Source organism: Oncorhynchus tshawytscha, linkage group LG19 (genome assembly GCF_018296145.1).
Source record: "Oncorhynchus tshawytscha isolate Ot180627B linkage group LG19, Otsh_v2.0, whole genome shotgun sequence".
NCBI lineage: Eukaryota > Metazoa > Chordata > Actinopteri > Salmoniformes > Salmonidae > Oncorhynchus > Oncorhynchus tshawytscha.
In genome coordinates, this window is record NC_056447.1 from 28,659,773 (window position 1) to 28,682,214 (window position 22,442).

A 22,442-nucleotide genomic window follows, 5' to 3' on the forward strand; every position below is an offset into this window, starting at 1 on the left:
TTATACAGCATTCTTGTCACCATAAAAGGTGAATGGTGGGTTTTTTCCAGGTGGAGTTATAATGCTCATTCACAAGTGCACAGTTTAACACATTAAAAATAAAAATAAATGTTAGGGGTGGATCAGCTTAATATTGCAGAAAGATTATTGCTTCCATCAATGTAATTGTCTGCATCATTTCCAATCTGCCATATCTTTTTTGGTAAATATATATATATATATATATATATATATATCCATATACTGTATATACACACACATATGCATACATGTACACATATATACATACACATACCAAATATAGATATACATACTTTTTTTAGAATGTACCTTTATTATTCCCCGCAAACCCTACCATCCTTCCCCCAATTGGAGTAAACTAACAAACAATAACACTTAGGCTTCTACCTTCAGTTTATACATCTTATATACACATTTTACAGACACAATCTATTTTACAATAGTTACATTTTGTTTGTTTTTATTCCATCCTCTGTTTCTGATGTCCATCCAGTTTGATTTCTATTTGTAACTGCTAGTTCACAAAATTCCTGAACCTATATACATTTTACAGACCTGTATGTTTTACATTGGTTATCTTGTTATTAGTCCCACCCTTCAGCTCCATTCAACCCCTCCCATCTGTCTCTCAACACCATCCATTTTGGATTTCTATTTGCCATATATTTTTCAACTGTGCTGTGATGCTTCACAAAAGTACTGAACCTTTCTATTCTCATAGCTTCTACAGATTGTGAATTAAAAATAAAATGTTTTTCTCTTCCCAACTATTTTGCTATTTAAATGGGACAGCTGTCAGTTTTTTGGTCCTTAAATGAAATTGGTATATGTTTTTATTTATCACCCTTTTCTTTAACCATTTATGTTATTTTATGCAGGGCTGACATACAAGTGTCTTACTTCTTTCCCCTTCTATTTGCCTCTTCCATTTTTGTGGTGATGCTGCAATTAGTTGGTTGTAATTTTGTGTAGAGCAGGCATTTCCATATGTCTGTGTTAGCTGCATGTGTGACATAACTCCACCTGTCCTATTTATGATATCATTCATTTAAAAAAAATTTTTTAATGAAATGCCTTCGAAAAATATGTTTTTTTAATCAATTAGTATATTTGAGTTTAACCACAATATTTGTTGTATTATTTGCTCTGTTTTTTTCCAGGTGGATTAAACTGAAATTGCAACCAACTTTCTAAGGCTTGTTTAAAAAATAACAATATTTTGGAGATTATTTCCTTTTCAAACAACCAAAAGTGAGCAGGTGTAATCTGAATAGAGGGAAAAGGGCCATTCTTGAACATAGGATGAGACTTTCCTACCAATTTACTAGAGAACCAGTTTGGATTGAGGTATAACTTTTGTATGACTGATGCCTTTCGTGAGAGGTCTAATGCTTTAATATTTAATCATTTCTGCCCTCTGAATTCATATTCGTTATATAAATAAGCCCTTTTAATTTTGTCTGGCTTTCCATTCCAAGTAAAATGTTATATTTTTTTGTTGTAGGCAAAACCATAAGCAAATAGGTAAACTGTGATATGACTAAAGAGTTAATCAGCGAGTTAATCAGGGTGATTTTTCCACAAATGGACATGTATTTTCATTTCCATGGTAGCAAGATCTTATCTATTTTTGCTAACTTTCTATAAAAATGTATTGAAGTGAGATCATTTATTTCTTTTGGGATTTGTATACTGAGTATGTCCGCATCTCCATCAGACCATTTAATTGGTAAATTTAGTGATCCAATACGTAATATACACTTACGTAAAAGTACACGTCATAATTTGGTTTTAATCCAGAGAGGATAGCAAAAGTATCCAGATCCTCTATAAGGCCGTGGAAGGATTTTAGTTGTGGTTTTAAAAGAAAGATTAATCATCAGCCTACAATGGCACCTTCGTTTTTAAGCCACGGATTTCTAATCCCTTAATATTACTGTTGTATATAATTTTAACAGTTAACATGTCGATGGCAATAATAAATAGATATGCCCGATAGTGGACAACCTTGTTTTACTCCTCTAGATAGTTTAAAACTTTCTGAGATGTAGCCATTATTTACTATTTTACACCTAGGGTTACTATACATAACTTTAACTCATTTTATAAGAGATTCCCCAAAATTGAAATATTCTAGGCATTTATATATAAACTCCAGTCATACTTTATCAAAAGCCTTTTCAAAATCAGCTATGAAAACTATCGGGGACCTGGTGTCTTTCATAGATTTCTATTGTTTCCAGTACTTGTCTTATATTATTGCCAATGTACCGTCCATGTAAAAAACCTGTCTGATTAGGGTGAATAATATCTGACAATACTTTTTAAATTCTATGCGCCAAGCAGTTTGCTAGGATTTTTGCATCACAACACTGAAGTGTAAGAGGCATCCAATTTTTAAAATGGACTGGATCTTTATACAGTGCCTTGCGAAAGTATTCGGCCCCCTTAAACTTTGCGACCTTTTGCCACATTTCAGGCTTCAAACATAAAGATATAAAACTGTATTTTTTTGTGAAGAATCAACAACAAGTGGGACACAATCATGAAGTGGAACGACATTTATTGGATATTTCAAACTTTTTTAACAAATCAAAAACTGAAAAATTGGGCGTGCAAAATTATTCAGCCCCTTTACTTTCAGTGCAGCAAACTCTCTCCAGAAGTTCAGTGAGGATCTCTGAATGATCCAATGTTGACCTAAATGACTAATGATGATAAATACAATCCACCTGTGTGTAATCAAGACTCCGTATAAATGCACCTGCACTATGATAGTCTCAGAGGTCCGTTAAAAGTACAGAGAGCATCATGAAGAACAAGGAACACACCAGGCAGGTCCGAGATACTGTTGTGAAGAAGTTTAAAGCCGGATTTGGATACAAAAAGATTTCCCAAGCTTTAAACATCCCAAGGAGCACTGTGCAAGCGATAATATTGAAATGGAAGGAGTATCAGACCACTGCAAATCTACCAAGACCTGGCCGTCCCTCTGAACTTTCAGCTCATACAAGGAGAAGACTGATCAGAGATGCAGCCAAGAGGCCCATGATCACTCTGGATGAACTGCAGAGATCTACAGCTGAGGTGGGAGACTCTGTCCATAGGACAACAATCAGTCGTATATTGCACAAATCTGGCCTTTATGGAAGAGTGGCAAGAAGAAAGCCATTTCTTAAAGATATCCATAAAAAGTGTTGTTTAAAGTTTGCCACAAGCCACCTGGGAGACACACCAAACATGTGGAAGAAGGTGCTCTGGTCAGATGAAACCAAAATGGACCTTTTTGGCAACAATGCAAAACGTTATGTTTGGCGTAAAAGCAACACAGGTCATCACCCTGACCACACCATCCCCACTGTCAAACATGGTGGTAGCAGCATCATGGTTTGGGCCTGCTTTTCTTCAGCAGGGACAGGGAAGATGGTTAAAATTGATGGGAAGATGGATGGAGCCAAATACAGGACCATTCTGGAAGAAAACCTGATGGAGTCTGCAAAAGACCTGAGACTGGGACGGAGATTTGTCTTCCAACAAGACAATGATCCAAAACATAAAGCAAAACCTACAATGGAATGGTTCAAAAATAAACATATCCAGGTGTTAGAATGGCCAAGTCAAAGTCCAGACCTGAATCCAATCGAGAATCTGTGGAAAGAACTGAAAACTGCTGTTCACAAATGCTCTCCATCCAACCTCACTGAGCTCGAGCTGTTTTGCAAGGAGGAATGGGAAAAAATTTCAGTCTCTCGATGTACAAAACTGATAGAGACATACCCCAAGCGACTTACAGCTGTAATCGCAGCAAAAGGTGGCGCTACAAAGTATTAACTTAAGGGGGCTGAATAATTTTGCACGCCCAATTTTTCAGTTTTTGATTTGTTAAAAAAGTTTGAAATATCCAATAAATGTCGTTCCACTTCATGATTGTGTCCCACTTGTTGTTGATTCTTCACAAAAAAAATACAGTTTTATATCTTTATGTTTGAAGCCTGAAATGTGGCAAAAGGTCGCAAAGTTCAAGGGGGCCGAATACTTTCGCAAGGCACTGTATATACCACTTGGGTCCTGTTTCAGTAATAATGATATTAGACCTTCTTGTTGTGTGTCCGATAATCTACTGTTTATATAGGAGGGGTTAAAACATGCTAATAATGGTCCTCTGAGTATATCAAAAAAAGTTTGGTATACTTCTACAGGTATGCCATCCAGCCCTGGAGTTTTCCCAACATTAAAAGCTTTAACTGCATCAAGAAGTTCCTACTCTGTAATTTGGCCGTCACATTTCTCTTTCTGTAAAGATGTTAATTTTACATTATTATTAGGGAAAAAATCCATACAATTAACTTTGGTTAGTGGAGATGGAGGAGACTGAAACGAAAACATAATCTTGAAGTACTTTACTTCCTCTTTCAAAATATAATTCGGTGAATCATGAGTGAACCCATCATTTGTAACAAGTTTCAATACATGTTTTTGGTAGCATTTCTATATTGAAGATTGAAAAGTAATTTGGTGCATTTTCTGTGCCTCTATGGTACAGTTTTTATTGCTATCTAACCTTACTGTTAGTCCTTCAATTTCCTTTGTTAATATGGACTCTGTTGATCTAAATTGCTTTTGTTTTATAGTACTGAATTGCATGGCCTCTAAAGGCACATTTAAAAGTGTCCTATACATTAAGGAGATCTGCTGTAACTATGCAATGTCTGAAAAAGTCAGTTATAAATTATTCTGTCCTAGTTCTAAACAAGTTATCATCTAGAAGGCTTTGATTCAATTTCCAATATCCTCGCACACAAGGAAATTCTGTAAGAGTAATATATATGCCAATTATGTGATGATCCGACCGCATTCAGTTTAACACAGTTTTACTACGGGTCTGATTTTGGCGTGCGCCAAGTTTTTAAATCTCAATATTTTTATAAATACGTATTATTTTCAGAAATGGGGCATGCATTTATTTAGTGTAAAATTCATGCAACGGTTATAAATGAGGCCCCAGACCACTCCAGAGCTACCAGTGGGGCCAGGGCTCCTTTCTGAGCTGCCAACCCAGGCCCACAACCCCTCTCTGGGTATATCATCGTCAAGATCAGCATGCCACCCATAGTCCCAAGCTTCCAGCAGTAGGAACAGCAGCATATGCCACTGATCTCAACGGGCCAGTGTGATGAGCCGCAGCAATGGCAGATGGTTCATGTGGGTCAACCTGGTATTGTGACTGGAGGAGAGCGAGAGAGGAGGGACTCTCACCCTGCTCCCACCATCCCATTCATTCACAAAGATGCCTGCCAAAGATTAGTGTGAAATGGCTCCATTTGATGAATGTGGACTGGTCTCCATGTTGGGTGGAGGTGGAATGACTGACTCTGTGGTGTGCTGGATCTGCAGTGAGAAGCACAGGGCTGATACATACAATGATGGTGAGAAGTGTGGTATTAGATTAGTTTACACATGGCCAGACTAGTGCAGGGTAGATTGATTACAAATTTGCTCTGAGTGCCCTACTGGCATCAAGTCCTCCGGCTACTTATCCTGTAACAGTTGAGACATGACTGTTGCTCAGCAAAAATGATACAAACGATGCAGTTAATGATGCACTCACTTGTACATTTCAACAGACAGTTGAATTAAGATTGAAGTGATATGAACACCACAGAATGTAAGAATACAGTACAGAATGAATTTGGACTGAATCTTGGCAGGAGTAATATACACTGCTCAAAAAAATAAAGGGAACACTTAAACAACACAATGTAACTCCAAGTCAATCACACTTCTGTGAAATCAAACTGTCCACTGAGGAAGCAACACTGATTGACAATAAATTTCACATGCTGTTGTGCAAATGGAATAGACAACAGGTGGAAATTATAGGCAATTAGCAAGACACCCCCAATAAAGGAGTGGTTCTGCAGGTGGTGACCACAGACCACTTCTCAGTTCCTATGCTTCCTGGCTGATGTTTTGGTCACTTTTGAATGCTGGCGGTGATTTCACTCTAGTGGTAGCATGAGACGGAGTCTACAACCCACACAAGTGGCTCAGGTAGTGCAGCTCATCCAGGATGGCACATCAATGCGAGCTGTGGCAAGAAGGTTTGCTGTGTCTGTCAGCGTAGTGTCCAGAGCATGGAGGCGCTACCAGCAGACAGGCCAGTACATCAGGAGACGTGGAGGAGGCCGTAGGAGGGCAATAACCCAGCAGCAGGACCGCTACCTCCGCCTTTGTGCAAGGAGGAGCAGGAGGAGCACTGCCAGAGCCTTGCAAAATGACCTCCAGCAGGCCACAAATGTGCATGTGTCTGCTCAAACAGTCAGAAACAGACTCCATGAGGGTGGTATGAGGGCCCGACGTCCACAGGTGGGGGTTGTGCTTAGAGCCCAACACCGTGCAGGACATTTGGCATTTGCCAGAGAACACCAAGATTGGCAAATTCACCACTGGCGCCCTGTGTTCTTCACAGATGAAAGCAGGTTCACACTGAGCACATGTGACAGACGTGACAGAGTCTGGAAACGCCGTGGAGAACGTTCTGCTGCCTGCAACATCAAATCAAATTTATTTATATAGCCCCTTGTACATCAGCTGATATCTCAAAGTGCTGTACAGAAACCCAGCCTTAAACCCCAAACAGCAAGCAATGCAGGTGTAGAAGCACGGTGGCTAGGAAAAATTCCCTAGAAAGGCCAAAACCTAGGAAGAAACCTTGAGAGGAACCAGGCTATGTGGGGTGGCCAGTCCTCTTCTGGCTGTGCCAGGTGGAGATTATAACAGAACATGGCCAAGATGTTCAAATGTTCATAAATGACCAGCATGGTCAAATAATAATAATCACAGGCAGAACAGTTGAAACTGGAGCAGCAGCACGGCCAGGTGGACTGGGGACAGCAGGAGTCATCTTGTCAGGTAGTCCTGAGGCATGGTCCTAGGGCTCAGCTCCTCCGAGAGAGAGAGAGAAAGAAAGAGAGAATTAGAGAGAGTATACTTAAATTCACACAGGACACCGGATAGGACAGGAGAAGTACTCCAGATATAACAAATTGACCCTAGCCCCCGACACATAAACTACTGCAGCATAAATACTAGAGGCTGAGACAGGAGGGGTCAGGAGACACTGTGGCCCCAACCGATAACACCCCCGGACAGGGCCAAACAGGAAGGATATAACCCCACCCACTTTGCCAAAGCACAGCCCCCACACCACTAGAGGGATATCTTCAACCACCAACTTACCATCCTGAGACAAGGCCAAGTATAGCCCACAAAGATCTCCGCCACGGCACAACCCAAGGGGGGGCGCCAACCCAGACAGGAAGATCACATCAGTGACTCAACCCACTCAAGTGACGCACCCCTCCTAGGGACGGTATGAAAGAGCTCTAGTAAGCCAGTGACTCAGCCCCTGTAATAGGGTTAGAGGCAGAGAATCCCAGTGGAAAGAGGGGAACCGGCCAGGCAGAGACAGCAAGGGCGGTTCGTTGCTCCAGAGCCTTTCCGTTCACCTTCACACTCCTGGGCCAGACTACACTCAATCATATGACCCACTAAAGAGATGAGTCTTCAGTAAAGACTTAAAGGTTGAGACCGAGTTTGCGTCTCTCACATGGGTAGGCAGACCATTCCATAAAAATGGAGCTCTATAGGAGAAAGCCCTGCCTCCAGCTGTTTGCTTAGAAATTCTAGGGACAATTAGGAGGCCTGCGTCTTGTGATCATAGCGTACGTGTAGGTATGTACGGCAGGACCAAATCAGAGAGATAGGTAGGAGCAAGCCCATGTAATGCTTTGTAGATTAGCAGTAAAACCTTGAAATCAGCCCTTGCCTTGACAGGAAGCCAGTGTAGGGAGGCTAGCACAGGAGTAATATGATCAAACATCCTCCAGCATGACCGGTTTGGCGGTGGGTCAGTCATGGTGTGGGGTGGCATTTCTTTGGGGGGGCCGCACAGCCCTCCATGTGCTCGCCAGAGGTAGCCTGACTGCCATTATGTACCGAGATGAGATCCTCAGACCCCTTGTGAGACCATATGCTGGTGCGGTTGGCCCTGGGTTCCTCCTAATGCAAGACAATGCTAGACCTCATGTGGCTGGAGTGTGTCAGCATTTCCTGCGAGAGGAAGGCATTGATGCTATGGACCGCCCGTTCCCCAGACCTGAATCCAATTGAGCACATCTGGTAGGTACATCATGTCTTGCTCCATCCACCAACACCACGTTGCACCACAGACTGTCCAGAAGTTGGCGGATGCTTTAGTCCAGGTCTGGGAGGAGATCCATCAGGAGACCATCCGCCACCTCATCAGGAGCATGCCCAGGCGTTGTAGGGAGGTCATACAGGCACGTGGTGGCCACACACACTACTGAGCCTCATTTTGACTTGTTTTAAGGACATTACATCAAAGTTGGATCAGCCTGTAGTGTGGTTTTCCACTTTCATTTTGAGTGTGACTCCAAATCCAGACCTCCATGCGTTGATAAATTTGATTTCCATTGATCATTTTTGTGTGATTTTGTTGTCAGCACATTCAACTATGTAAAGAAAAAAGTATTTAATAAGAATATTTCATTCATTCAGATCTAGGATGTGTTATTTTAGTGTTCCCTTTATTTTTTTGAGCAGTGTATATCAGCAGAAGCCAGAGTCATATTCTACCTATCTGGTATCGGTAGATGGATTTCTGAAAAGAGTAGAGGGGAGTCAAACACACAGAAGAACAGTCCTCTCCATCAAATTGGCTGTGCAGCAGGTACCACATGCCGGGTAGCACAATAGATTACATTTAAGGCCTTGGTTTGAGGGTTTGTTAATATTCACAGACATGCAAAGGGCTAGATTGCTTTTTGGGCTGAGAGCAAGAGAGTTCAAGTGTCCTGGTGAAAACTCTTTCTTTGGAAATAGCCTGTCTGCTGCCCTGCAGATGTAGGCCGATCCATCTTCATTTACCTTATATTAAAAGCCTATTTCTTCAGCAAAGAATAGGCTGAATCCCTTTTGGCACTAAGCTCACTATGTCATGGTACAGGTGTGCAAAAAGAATCTCCAAGTTATGTGGCATTTCAAAAACATTCAGCATCATAGGAGTTTAAGATTGAGTGTAGGCTTGCTTCCTGTAACGGGTGCACGTGTCAGAATGACTGGCAGTCACATGTTACTGTATATTTACAGAAGTCCAATTAGAGATGGATGATAAACATTTCAAATCCCACATATTCCTACCTGTCACGTGTGCTCCCTCTCTGGCCTCGAGGTCACCAGGCTGCTCGTTATGGTGCACACCTGTCACCAGCGGTACGGGCATAATGACACTCACCTGGACTCCATCACCTCCTTGATTACCTGCCCTTTATATGTCACTCCCTTTGGTTTCTTCCCCAGTCGTCATTGTTGCTGTTTCTATTCCAGTGTCACTTCTGTGCGTTGTTTGGGGTTCTTGTTTTGGATTTAGTTGTTTATTTATTAAAACACTCACTCCCTGAACTTGCTTCCCGACTCTCAGCGCACATCGTTACACTACCAAATTGACTTGGACTTTTCATTGTATAAATCCCTGCAAAGTATTTACCAATTCCCCTGGTGTTAGTGTGATGAATTGTTAATAAATGCAGAACCTCTCAGATGTACAATTGATTACCTGTGATAGCAGCAGAAGCCATATTCAGCATATTTAGTACTTTGTTGGTTTTCCTCTCTCAGGGACTGATTCTAATGGCTGTGATGATGACACAGAGGATTCAGCAGTGGTCTCAGGGATTCCGCCAGTTGTTACATTGACATTTGTAATGATTTTAAAACAATAGAGTGCAATTGGAAAGCAATGCCTTTTTTAAGTGCTTGGATAGGTAGTGGGTTTTTCAGGAAAAGACAGCAAGAAGCCTTTGCAGACAAGGAAAGAACTTCCCCAAACTAAAGTTAGCTGCAAGCTCACAGTGCTAGTCCATTTTCCTCTGCCTATGCATGCTGAGTTCAGCAGATTGGTGTGAATTGGTTGGAGTTTCTACATGGAGAACCCATAGAGCCATGAAGTTATTAGAACAGAGGGAGAAATATTGGACAGGCTTGGACAGGTTTAACAATCACTTCTGTTGGTAGAAATATCTCACATCTACCTCATTACCATATATTTACAGGTTTTAAAATTGAGAGAACAACAAGGCTGGCCCAAGCCATTTTCAAACTGATTTACTTTTTGGAATCGACAGTAATGTTGACTGCTGCCATTGGTCTGGTTCCTAATGCCTTGCCAGAGAGAGCAGACTGGTTCTGGTGAAAATGTGCAATTGAGACATCAAGAGCTTTGATCAATTTCAGAACCTTGGCACAGCAGACCCGGTTCAGAGCTCCCAATTTAGCCCTTTTCATACTTAAGAAAAGCTCCATTGAATCCTAAAACTGAGTGTGTGAGGATGTTGGTCTACTGTTGCCTCATTCATGGGTGAAGTAGGCCAAATGCTGCTCTTGTCAATTTCTTTTTTTGCCATCAAACCTGCCTACTTCTCACTTAAAATGTAGTTGTGTTTCATTTACAAGTTGTTGTTTTTTACACCAGAAGGTGATTACACAGCATTATAATACAATGTTACATTTGGACATCTCCAATTGCAAAAACCTGCTAATGTGTGTCATCTTTAGTAAAAGTACAATAATGACAAATTACAACAGAAATAATGTATTTATTTAATGTTACAATATTTAATGTTAATGTTTTTCAGAGGAAAGCAAAAAAACAGAAACTCATTTAAGACCATATGGAGTAAACAGGAAAATTCTCCCTGATCTCTTTTAAAAGACAATCGAGCAAGTGCCTGGAAAATACACAAATTATCAACATATATCAATTAATAATTTACTTGAAATGTTACTTTTAAGGTTCACTGACAATAGGCCCAGAGCTAAAATACCTGTAAACCAAAGTGAGTTATCACAAAAGATAAGAGGCAATGTACCTCATAGTAAACATTTAGCAATGATGGAAAAGCTAAATAAAATAATTGTTTTAACATTTAAAGTTCTTACAGGTGTAGGATCTTAATTTGAGCCAGTTTGCTACAGCTAGTAAATAATCCTGCAGCAACAAGAAAATTGAATTATAAGTAATGGACATCTTTGTAGAGGTTGCTACATTTTTTGTTAAGGCAAATCAAGTCATGGCGTTTGAAAGTGGAGATGTTAAACTTTAGAAGCGTTTTTAAAACTCGATTACACTACAAGTTTACATTTCCTACTGTACAGGGGAATTCTCAGAAACAAAAGCGTGTGTGATCAAATTAAGAACCTACATCTGTACATGGTAAATGTCATCTTGGTACTGGAGACACATCTTGGAGACTGGACAAGAAGCAGGTACGATTGGGGCAGCAAAGATCCAGAAACTGGGCAGGGTCACAGGCAGAGCAGGACTGGGGGCCTGGGGTTGGACAGGCCAGGCACCAAGCCAGGCAGGGAGGGGTTGTCATCAGGCAGGTGGGTGCTACCTAGAGGGGCTCGGAGCCCCTCATACAGTGGGAATGTATCAGAAAAGAGTAACATTGAGTTAGTGGCAACGGGGCCAACAATCATACTCATCAATAACCATGAGACTACAGGCAGTACAGAATAGAAGACAGCTGCTACATATAGTGCATTCAGAAAGTATCCAGACCCCTTGACTTTTTCCACATTTTGTTACATTACAGTATTATTCTAAAATTAATAAAATATGTTCATCTATGTTCACAGAATACCCCATAATGACAAAGTGAAAACAGGTTTAGAAATGTTTGTAAATGTATTAAAAATGAAAAACAGAAATACCTGATTTACATAAGAATTTAGACCATTTGCTATGAGACTCGAAATTGAGCTCAGGTGCATCCTGTTTCCATTGATCATCCTTGAGATGTTTCTACAACTTGATTAGAGTCCACCTGTGGTAAATTCAACTGACTGGACATGATTTGGAAAGGCACACACCTGTCTATATAAGATCCCACAGTTGACAGTACATGTCAAAGCAAAAACCAAGCCATGAGGTCAAAGTAATTGTCCGTAGAGCTCCGAGACAGGATTGTGTTGAGGCATAGATCTGGGGAAGGGTACCAAAACAATTCTACAGCAATGAAGGTCCCTAAGAACACAGTGGCCTCGATTATTCTTTAATGGAAGAAGTTTGGAACCACAGACTCTCCTAGAGCTGGCAGCCTGGCCAAACTGAGCAATCGGGGGAGAAGGGCCTTGGTCAGGGAGATGAGCAAGAATCCGATGCTCACTCTGAAAAAGCTCCAGAGTTCCTCTGTGGAGATGGGAGAACCTTCCAGAAGAGCCATCTCTGCAGCACTCTACCGATCAGGCCTTTATGGTAGAGTGGCCAGATGGAAGCCACTCCTTAGTAAAAGGCACATGGCAGCCCGCTTGGTGTTTGCCAAAAGGCACCTAAAGGACTCTCAGACTATGAGAAACAAGATTCTCTGGTCTGATGAAACCAAGATTGAACTCTTTGGCCTGAATGCCAAGCATCACATCTGGATGAAATCTGGCACCCTCCCTACAGTGAAGCATGATGGTAGCAGCATCATGGACTGGGAGACTAGTCAGGATTGCGGGAAAGATGAACGGAGCATAGAACAGAGATCCTTGATGAAAACCTGCTCCAGTGCACTCAGGACCTCAGACTGCGGCGAAGGTTTACCTTCCAACAGGACAACGACCCTAAGTACACAGCCAAGACAACGCAGGAGTGGCTTCAGGATAAGTCTATGAATGTCCTTGAGTGGTCCAACTAAGCTCGGATATGTACTCAGTCAAACATCTCTGGAGAGACCTGAAAATAGCTGTGCAGCCACACTTCCCATCCAATCTGGCAGAGCTTGAGTGGATCTGCAGAGAAGAATGGGAGAAACTCCCCAAATACAGGTGTGCCAAGCTTGTAGCGTTATACCCAAGAAGACTCGAGGCTGTAATCGCTGCCAAAGGTGCTTCGACAAGTACTGAGTAAAGGGTCTGAATATTTATGTAAATGTAATATTTCAGTTTATTGTTAATAAATGGAAAAACATTTCTCAAAACCTGTTTTTGCTTTGTCATTCTGGGGTATTGTATGTAGATGGATGATGTATTTATCAATTTTAGAATAAGGCTGTAACTTAACAAAATGTGGGAAAAGTCTATTCTGACTGAACAACAAAAGCAATACTGAAACCTCAGGCTGTACGCTTAAAATATAGTAGACAGTGCTAACCTAAGTCACTCCGTAAAAATAAATAGAAAAACTTTGAACATGCTTCCTCTTCCAAGAAAAGGAATACAGTGAAAAAGGCAGCCCATTCAAGACATGCACACACCCTTGTTGTAAAAGAGTAAAAAATGTCAACAAAAAAAAAAACACATTACGAGGGGTTAAATGCTAATGTTGTTGCCGGTACGTGAATCCCTGTCACCATGATCGAGTGCAGCAACTGTAACCGCTGGCCAGAAAAAACATTGACTCTCTTTGAAGAGCAGTTGGCGGACAGATTCAGCGTCAGATTAAAATGTGAGGGCAATCTGGCTGCAACATGTCACACCATTTATTGAGTTGATTAGGCTGGCTGGGCAGGCGTTCCCTTTCTCCCTCATCGCTCCATACTTCCCCATTAGTAGACGTGTAGCTGCACTCCCCTGCTAGAATCTTTAAACGAGCTCCAGGCCCAGTTGTAGGAGAAACGTAGGGAAGTCAAGCTTCAAGACATCAAACACATCCAAATGAGCCACTGCATGTGGCAGTCTAACAGCAATTCAGAGGGGCTATATGGCAACGTCAGCACTCAAACCCTGGTCATCAGGTCCGAGGACAGCGACTATGTCTGAGAGCAGCGATCGTGTCCAAGGACAGCCAACATGACCAATGGCTCAAAAAAAGTGTACTCTTGTTGGGAGAGCAGTTTGTGATCATAAAAATATCTGATTTGTTACAGTATTCATTACACATGGCAAATAAAAAGAAAATGTGTCTTACCTCACACATCCAACACTCATCTTTGACTTGACAGGCTGATAGAAGATTCATGGCTTCTGGCTGAGTTGATGATTCAGATGAGACACTTCATGGTCCCCACTTCGTTTGTCCTCTCCAGAGTTACTATCGTAGCCATATCATCCTCCAATGGGGACTGCAAGAGCGTCACATCTGAACCTACCAACAAGATACAATTTGAATAAACATTACAGTTTGAAGACTCACTGTGCTACACACTGTCAGTGCAAGGTGTCATTCCAAGAGGTGGCCTTTGCACAAAAAGTCATGACAACTCCGTATGTGACATCCCGTCCCAACGGGGGCTTATGTTGAAAAATCCTAAATGCTTTTTACAGTGTAACATACACTGTAATTGGAGGGGAAATGCTGCTTTAAAAGTTAATAAATGTACAGTTTTTTTCAATTGCTAACATGCATTGGTCAAATCTGAAGTCACATTGTCAAAACTCTTCACACAGTCAGTGTGTTTGTGGCCCAAACTGTGAATCATTTTTCATTGCTTTCACACAAAATGTATTCAATGACCACATTCTCTGAAATCCATGAACGTTTTTCATTCATACTCCACCACCTGCAAAACTATATGTTTGCAGCACGTTTTTGAAATGCTAACACACCGTTTCCAAAACATATTCAAAAACAGAATGATGGCAAATGTCGTGCATTTCTGCAGTCACCAGACTGAAACATGTAGAAAATCTCAGCAGAATATTTACAGTTTCTCAACTGCTAAAACACAATCTGAAACCTTGCTCCATTTCCTGAAAACATTCAACACAAAACCTCATCTTCAAGCACTATTTACATAACCTGACTCATCTCGCAAAATGAAACATTCGTCTCAAAACAGTTTTACCTGTGTTCAAAATCAAACACTGCTCTCAAATCATAAACAAAGTGATCAAAATGATTTACACTCTCAAGCAGTCAGTTAACAATACACCGGAAATAGAAAACACATTGTTCAAAACATACAATTCTCAGGGAGAAGTACATTTTTAATCTAAAAAAATATTCATATTTTTCCGTCATTGTCTTTTGATGAATGAAAACATGTTCTATCATAGTAGCTCAAAATTGATCAGAAATTACTACTCTGCTTTTTGCAATTTTGTTTTTCCTCCTCCTTGTACCCCCATTGTTACAGTACTGTACCCTGCATCTCACAAACTTGTCCTTTGTCTCTGTGATACTGTCATTCTTGTTCTTTGTTGATATTAACCTGCAACCAGTCAATCTATTGAGCAGTCAGTCCTGTTAATAAATGGAAAGCACAATGTTCAGGGCCATACAATTTGTCCATTGTACAGTATACAGCCTGCAATGCACTGTACTACAGTATACAATACTAAAAGGGACAAAAATCAAAGGAGTAAACATGTGACCAATGTGCTTCTTCTTGTCTTTGGGCTGGGTCAGGCCAGAGCACTTTGTCGACATCACAAGCAATATTGTCCCTCCTGAGGCAACGGGGGAAGAAGCCTCGTGTGCCGTATCCAGCCCTGACATGATTCCTCACCTATATCACCGCAGGCTAAATCCATGGCTTGCAGCAGATTTACTCTGGTGTAGGGTTGTCAATCACACACTTTCCATCTCCAAGAGGAGATGAAACTGCCCATTGATGTTAAACCATTCCCTTACCTGAGCAGCTCGGTGGAAACTGACATTGTCCCACACTATCACATAGGTGGGAATGGGATTCTCATGTAGCTCTTGACCCTGCTGCTCAAATAAAATATCTCTTAGATTGGCAATACATCTTAGAAGGTGCTGGGTGTTATATTGCCCGAGTGTAACATGGGGATGTAGAACACCATGGTTGCTGATAGCAGCACAGATTGTGACATTGCCACCTCGTTGACCAGGGACTTCAACAATGGCCCGCTGTCCAATCATGTTTCGGCCTCTCCTTCTCCTCTTTGTTAGATTGAAGCCTGCTTCAATCTAACAAAGATGAACTCATGGGGTCTGTCCAAGGATTCCAAGTCAAATATTGTTTGTGTAGAAATACAATATACTGTATGTAGGATTTTGTAAGTCGTACAGAGACAGTCCTCTACTGTAGAGTACAATTAGGCTTCTGATTCACATACATTGTATGTACTGAAGAGTAATGTCATTCACATCGTCTACAGTACTAACACATACTATCTGGATTACAGTAAATGTTTCTGAATGTACACTTACTTGCACATACTGAGCTCACAGTTCTTTCCCCCTTGGTGAGTTGCGCTCAAAAGGTACTCTGTATACTCGTTTCATTCGCATCCTGTTACGATGGAGGACACAGTCAATAGTGGAAATGCTCACTGTCGATTCCCTGGAAGTGTGTGTTGTCTTGTATCACTCGTTTCTGCATGTGGCAGCCTTGCAATTCTACAAAAAGTAGTTGTGCAGTTACAAAACATATTCATGCAGTACAATACATAGTGATTAACTTTACAAATGTCTATTGAAACAGCTGCATACAGTGTAGTACAGTAAATTTGCAATTACAAAAACACAGTAGTATCCTGTACCTGTTCTCTTCTCTGAATGTCCTTACTATGGTGGACACAGAAAATCAGCTCAAATTGGGTTGCACTCCAAGTCCTGCTTCCCTCATTGTCAGTCCATGGACAATAACATGATCTATAACTGTTGCTCGAATTTCATCAGATATTTCCACTCTTCGTCTTCCTCTTCGTCCTCCTCCTCCTCCTCCTTGTCGCCCACCTCGCATACGCACTCATCCTCTCACATTGTTTCTTCTATCCATTCTCAGACTCTCTCCTTCCCACCTTCAACAACCTATTTGCTCTCTGAACTGGCTTATATTGGTTGTGTCGCATCATTTGAAACAGGTTAAATCAATTTTGAGTGGTTGTGTTCAATCAATGACATGTCTTCTCTATTTGTATTTGATTGTTTCCACTTGTGTTTACCAGTATGGATGACATGTGCATTAGAGTGCAGAATGTGTTTTGAGAATGAGAATGTGTTTAGAGTTTTGCTGAAAAGTCTAAGTGAGACCTGCAAATTGTGTTTTACCATGTGAAATGGTTTAAGGTATTGACAACAGACTGCATAATTAGCTAAATGAGTCCAGGCAACTGAGAACTTTGTTCAGCCAATGGGTTTTAGTGTTTTAGCAATTGAGAAAAACTGTAATCATTCTAAACACAGCTGATTGCAATTTCAGCTGAAAGCATACCCAAGTGTCCTGTTTTTAGTCTCGTTACCAAACAGATAAAAGAGGACGGCTTCAGAATGATTTTGTTTGGAAACATGGATCAAGGAAGACAGGTTGGTATGGAAAGAAGAGTGGCAGGGAGAGGGAGAATGCGTGGAGGACAAAGGAGAGGAAGACCAAGAGCGGTGGTCTCTGATGAGATAAGGGCCACAATTATTGACCATGTTGTAAATCATGGTCTCTCTTTGAGAGAGGCCGGTTTAAGGGTGCAACCAAATCTGCAGCGTTCAACAGTTGTTTCAATAGTACACATTTTCCAGAAAAACATCCTTCAATGATAATTTAACTACATATTACAGTACAATATAGTATGTTCACATTTTTACATATACTGACATTTTGAAATATATTGATTGTTTTGTGTTTTTCAGTAGGATCCAAAGGTTGCCTCCCACAGGAGGGAGGGGCAATTTGTGGGAAATTTGAGTGCTGGCAGACAATATCACTTTTGGAAATGTGAATATGGTCAGCACAACGACAATGGCCAGAGTCCTATATAAAATAAGGATGAAGCAGTTGTACACTGTACCCTTTGAGAGAAATGGTGAACAAGTGAAAGAACTCTGGTATCAATCTATCCAGGTTAGATGTATGTTCAATAACCAAACAGGGTACATACACAGCTATGCATAATGTAAAGTACTGTAAAACTGTGGATGTATTGTATTTTAGAGAGTAATGGAGATGGAAGCCAGGTGACAATGTACTGTATGCTTTCTGACTGAGAATTGTTGCCAGTGTTCTGGTCGAACGAGCTTATTTTGAGATTAACTGTTTGGCCAAGATGCATGTTGGTAATGCAGACTGTGTGAAGAGTTTTGAAAAAGTTGCTTCGGTATTGAAAAGTAGCAATTGAAAAAAAATGTAATATCCCACTTAGGAGACAAGTAGGGAAAATGCCTCTGAAAGATTTTGAGAGCTGGAGAGCTCCTCTTTTGTTTACGCCAATTCAGCATTGTTCACACCCTCTTAAGCCATAGCCCCACCCATCTCTTTAAAAAAACGTGTAAAGAAACGCGTGGCCAACCGTCAGCATGGTTAAGCCCTCCATTATCTCAACCAATCATGACTAGCTAGGAGCGATTATGTCTTTCTCCCTATGTACAGTAGCTCAGGCTAAACTAGGCTCCTAATTTAACATTCACATTTACAACTGACATACAAGTTTGTAATTAAGGCACATGAAGGTTTACATGTTTAAGAAGGCATGTCTGCAAAAGCGGCCTTACTGGGAAGTAGGAACTAGCGTCATCCACCCCCATTGCGCTGGCGTGTCACATATGAGTGTGCATAGGAATTGGCATGACAACGACCAAAGAAATAGTTATAAATTGTACATTTGGCATGATAATGACCATAGGAGTTAAACCGATCTGGGACCAGGCTACAATGGTGGCAGATGGGATGAGTAGGCCTGGTGCCTTAACTTTGTCTTTAATCTTGGCTCGATTAGGACTGACTGTAAATGAAAGCAGTATTTTTCTGATAGGTTCTTTTCAGTAAGACTAGCAGGGGCCTGAGCCAAGCCCAGCCCAGCCTGTGGAGCGGAGCAGGAGTAAGGGCCACCAACAGTGTGCCTGAGTGTGATCAGTCACACACCTTCTCCCTGACACACAGTGATATCTCTGTCCACTCTGTCATCGCTCCTCTCTGTCTGTTGTGAGGGCTGTAATCAGCTGATGTCGTGTCCAGCAGCTCACCTACTCTCCTCTCCTGGGCTGTATTGATCAGTCCCATAGTTTACTTCTCCTCCTCTGTCTACCACAGTTCAATCTCCCCTCGCTCCCACTTTCACTCCCTTCCGCAACTTACTCCTGATGCCTTTATAAACCTTTCTGGTCCATACCCCTCTGCAGCTCTCATTTCCTCCTTGCAAATACTGTGTGTGTGTGCGTGTGTGTGTGTGTGCGTGTGTGCGTGTGCGTGTGTGTGTGTGTGTGTGTGTGTGTGTGGAGCTCCTTGAAGTATTGCCTGTTCTATAGCCACTCTCACCCAGTTTTACCACTGATACTACTTCAATTCAAGTCTTCAGTGCTCCAGGTTTAAAATTATTTCCACAAAATGTAATTTCTGAGCTTCGAGAGGTCGGTGGCCATTTACACTCCTTCCAGATAGGGTTTATCTTGACCATTGTATTAAATTAATACATTTTCCTTCTTTGCTGGAGGGAGACCTGTAAATTAATTATGAAACCATATACGTTAAAATTAGCCTTTTTAATCCAAAACTTTACGGAGGTGTTTCCTAAAAAAAAAGTGCTTTGTCATTGTGCTACCCTGTCACATAGCTGTGGCAGAAATGTTTTAACTACTGGCCAATAAATAGAATGAATGAAAGTCTTTTCTGTTATCACATGGAATCCTCCTCTAATTCCCTGTCACCTCCAGAGTTGTGCTCCTAAAATGTTGGCACATTTTGGCTCAGAGTGACTGGCAGGGGTGCAGTGGGCAGCAGTGTGCCAGTTAGCCCCTGGGAGTGCTCATTGACACAGCATGGCCCTGCTCCAGCCCCCAGCCCCTCTGCGGACCTTGGCACCAGGTGGACAGGATATCTAGTCCTCCACCGGAGGTCCAGCTGTAGCCGCAAATGGCTCCTCTCACTGGGACACTCTTACTCTCTCTCTCTCTCTGGCTCCAACCTCTCTCTCCCTCCCCATTCTCTCTCTTTTCTCTCTCTACCCCTCTTTGCATAGCCCCGGTGGCTTCAAAAATAACTGCCTCTCTGTCTGTTTGCCTGCTCTGTCCTGAAGCCTGGAAGTAGAATCTTTCTGCCTCTCTTGTGCTTAGAGACGGATGTTGATCATGGTATTTCTTCACTCTGGGAAAGGTGACAGAGTAGTGACAGGGAAGTAAAGCCCTGTCTGCCTCGCACAGATCTGTCATTATTTATTGACCGTAAATCCCTGGGAGCCTCTCTCAGGCCTAGTGTCTGGTAGGAGGGACACAGAGGGGAGACAGGTTGGATTTAAGGCAGACACAATGTACCTAGACAAGCGACCAGCTCACCTGGGAAATTCCACTCATGTCCACACATGAAAATGCATGGCGATGTACAGGGAGGAGGATCACTGGAGCCTACATAGGGTACCAGTACCGAGTCGATGTACAGGAGTACAAGGTAAATAAAGTAGATATGTACATATAACTAGGAATAAAGTGACTAGGCAACAGGATAGATAATAAACAATGTGATGAGTAAAAAACATTTGTGCAAAAAGGGTCAATACAGATAGTCTGGATAGCTATTTGGTTAACTATTTAACTATCTATTTAGCAGTATTATGGCGTGGAGGTAGAAGCTGTTCAGGGTCCTGTTGGTTCCAGACTTGGTGCACCAGTATCGCTTGCTGTGCGGTAGCAGAGAGTAGCAGAGAGAATACTCTCTGCTAAACAGTTCCACAGCCAGCATGGTGATGGCTGGAACACAACACAACAGAACAGAGTCTGCTTCCAAAAGGAATGAGGCACACTGAGCACAGAGATCTGGCTGAGTAATATCTCTCTTTATGTCTCTAAATAAAGAGATCATGAACATCAACATCATGTTTAGAGTTCTTTAGCTTCAACATAATGCAACATAATGCATAGGCTCTCGAAAGTGCCAATACATTTTGTTTGTAAAGCTGAGTAAATATGACCATGTGGTGAGTGGTGCCACAAGGCAAACACAAGCTCTGTGTTGGCCAACAAACCCTGTCACAAATCAGTAGTATCTGTAGTATGTGTGGCTGCCCTTGACCAGCACAAAAACATCCTGTGGCGTACTGCATTAGCATAGAATAGCCCCCGCGATATGCAACTTTTCAGGGAAGTTAGGAACCAATATACACAGGCAGTTAGGCAAGCAAAGGCTAGCTTTTTCAATCAGAAATTTGCATCCTGTAGCACCATCTCCACAAAGTTCTGGGACACTGTAAAGTCCATGGAGAATAAGAGCACCTCCTCCCAGCTGCCCACTGCACTGAGGCTAGAAAACACTGTCACCACTTATAAATCCACGATAATTGAGAATTTCAATAAGCATTTTTCTACGGCTGGCCATGCTTTCCACCTGGCTACCCCTACCCCGGTCAACAGCCCTGCACACCCTACAACAACTTGCCCAAACCTCCCCCATTTCTCCTTCACCCAAATCCAGATAGCTGATGTTCTGAAAGAGTTGCAAAATCTGGACCCCTACAAATCAGCTGGGCTTGACAACCCGGACCCTCTCTTTCTAAAATTATCTGCTGAAATTGTTGCAACCCCTATTACTAGCCTGTTCAACCTCTTTCGTATCGTCTGAGATCCCCAAAGATTGGAAAGCTGCCGCGGTCATCCCCCTCTTCAAAGGGGGAGACACTCTAGACCCAAACTGTTACAGACCTATATCAATTCTACCCTGCCTTTCTAAGGTCTTTGAAAGCCAAGTTAACAAACAGATCACCGACCATTTCGAATCCCACCATACCTTCTCCGCTATGCAATCTGGTTTCCGAGCTAGTCATGGGTGCACCACAGCCACACTCAAGGTCCTAAACGATATCATAACCGCCATCGATAAAAGACAATACTGTGCAGCCGTATTCATCGACCTGGCCAAGGCTTTCAACTCTGTCAATCACCACATTCTTATCGGCAGACTCAACAGCCTTGGTTTCTCAAATGACTGCCTCGCCTGGTTCACCAACTACTTCTCAGACAGAGTTCAGTGTGAAATCGGAGGGCCTGTTGTCCGGACCTCTGGCAGTCTCTATGGGGGTGCCACATGGTTCAATTCTCAGTCCGACTCTTTTCTCTGTATACATCAATGATGTCGCTCTTGCTGCTGGTGATTCTCTGATCCACCTCTACGCAGACGACACCATTCTGTATACTTCTGGCCCTTCTTTGGACACTGTGTTAACTAACCTCCAGACGAGCCTCAATGCCATACAACACTCCTTCCGTGGCCTCCAACTGCTCTTAAATGGAAGTAAAACTAAATGCACGCTCTTCAACCGTTAGCTGCCCGCACCTGCCCACCTGTCCAGCATCAGTACTCTGGATGGTTCTGACTTTGTAGCGTTCGTCTTCGTCCTCCTCTGGCGAGGAGTAAGAAATGTCAGACCAATGCGCAGCGTGGTAAGTGTCCATAATTTAATAAAGCAAAATGAACACTGAACAAAAACAATAAACAACAACAAAACAGTCCCGTAAGGTGAATGACAAA

At 42.0% G+C, this 22,442-nt stretch overlaps 1 protein-coding gene and 1 long non-coding RNA gene across 2 annotated transcripts in view; one reads left to right on the forward strand and one right to left on the reverse strand.

The window, feature by feature from the left end:
* Positions 1-22,442, forward strand: part of tmem266 (transmembrane protein 266) — a 55,421-nt gene that overhangs the window by 16,438 nt on the left and 16,541 nt on the right. The window lies entirely within an intron of this gene.
* LOC121840070 lies at positions 13,124-16,725 on the reverse strand. Its single transcript, XR_006079362.1, has 3 exons — positions 16,540-16,725; positions 16,208-16,396; positions 13,124-14,173 (listed from the first exon to the last, which is right to left on the reverse strand). It is a non-coding gene; the product is annotated as an uncharacterized LOC121840070 (long non-coding RNA).